This window comes from Monoraphidium neglectum (assembly GCF_000611645.1).
Source record: "Monoraphidium neglectum strain SAG 48.87 unplaced genomic scaffold scaffold02175, whole genome shotgun sequence".
Lineage (NCBI taxonomy): Eukaryota > Viridiplantae > Chlorophyta > Chlorophyceae > Sphaeropleales > Selenastraceae > Monoraphidium > Monoraphidium neglectum.
The window spans coordinates 1-1,855 of record NW_014011453.1 but is presented as its reverse complement, the minus strand read 5'-3'; positions in this window follow the sequence as shown (position 1 = coordinate 1,855).

Here is a 1,855-nt window from a genome sequence, read left to right as displayed (position 1 = left end):
CCAAGGAGCGTGCTCAGAAGCCTGCCTTGGATGCATACATGTCTCGTTTTGGTGATGGACCTGTGGCATTTGACCATGCAAAGGCCTACCTAACAGGCGCCGGAGCATGCGACCGCGGTAAGGAGCTTGTCCTCCAACTGCGCATTGGCTCTCTCCCCCTTGCCTCGCACACAGGGAAGTTCAGCCGTAGCCGGCGGAATGACCCCTCTGATACTTCACACTATTGCTGCCCTGTTTGCTCAACTGGAATTGAATCAGTGTCTCATTTTCTACTGGATTGCACCAAGTACGAATCAGTGCGTGGAGAGCTGTGGCGGCGACTGGAAGATGAGATGGCGCCTGAATGTTGGCACATGTTGCAGCAGATGCAGAATGAGGAGAAGGCCTACAAGTTGCTTGATTTTGATTTTCTTGGTGGCTCTGTGCTTGCTGATATTGTTGCCCCTTATGTGTATGCTTGCTGGCAGATCCGTTGGAAGGTTAGGAATGAGGGGGTCCGCTCTGATGAGCGCGGGGCCGATGGCAGTGATGCTATGGCATAAGTAATTGATCTATCTATCTGTAATACGGAATGCGAGGAACCAGAGCCCACGGGCAAAGCTTATTCGCTTGGGGCTGGGGAAGTTCGCGTCCAGCAAGGTGGTCGTTGCTTGCTGGCTCCAGCACTCATTACGCGCATGTGTTGCAGAGGATCTTTCCTTCCACGACATGCGTGATCCTGCCACTCGACCCTGCCAACGGCCTCATCACGGTAATGGTAATTGAGTAGATTTGTTGTCAGATGTTGCCATTGTGGGATGTGACCGACACTGGCTAATTTGTGTCACACCTACCATGCCACCATGACTAAAGCTCTTGCTTCTGTATCGGGCGACCAGGTAGGCCTGCACGCGCCCATGCTCGCTTACAGTACTGATCTAGCCAAGTAGGCTCCCATAGGGCTACGCCGCTGATCAGATTGCACAACGCCGAGTGAGCGCCACGTGGGGCTGCCACGGGCCTGTGCAGTGACCTGCACGTCTAGAGGCAGCCACACAACGACAAGAGACAAGCGGCAACCATGCCCAGGGTGGTCGTGGGGCCAGGGGCAAATGGGCAGCGAAGCCCAGCAGGTTATGACCGACTGTGTGGGCCTAGCACGCCCCTTCATAGGGCCTGTGCAATGCCCCGTTGGCGTGTTTTCTTTTTGAGTGGTGCCCGTCTCAGTGCACAATGGCGTGATTAGCCTTTACTGTACGTCGCCCCGGTCTGCATGCTTGCCTTGAAGCGGGAGGGGAGCGCACCGCCTTCTTGAGTCCGGACCCGGCCTTGCCTGTGTCACTTAGTGTGTCATGGGTTTGCCCCTCTTCAAGGGATGCTGCTGCTGGAAACGCCGTGTGTGTGTGCGTGCGTGCGTGCGTGTGAGTGTGTGTGTGTGTGTGTGTGTGTGTGTGTGTGTGTGTGTGTGTGCGTGCGTGTAAAGCCCAGCCAGTCAAAGCAGGAAGCACGGCTAATCACACGCAAGACAGCCCGCGGCGCGGACTTGATTGCAGCACGCCTGCCGACGCGGTGTCTTTGAGGTGTGAGGGTGGCACGCGCGGCGGTGTCCGCGGGGCAGGTGGCCCGGCGGCCGAGCGGAGGGTAGCGCTGTCAACCGCTGCTGAGCTGCGGGTGACGGGCTGACAGGCAGCAGGGAGCTGGCGGGCTGCTGCCTTGAGCTAACGTCAGCGGGTGCGGTGTGGCAAGCGGTGCTGCTGCTGCTGCTGCTGCTGCTGCTGCTGCTGCTGCTGCGGATACTTGGGGCGCAGCGCTTCCCTGTAACCTCCGCACGCCGGCTTGTTGCTCAGGAGGTGGAAGCATTTGCGCGCCCTCCGCC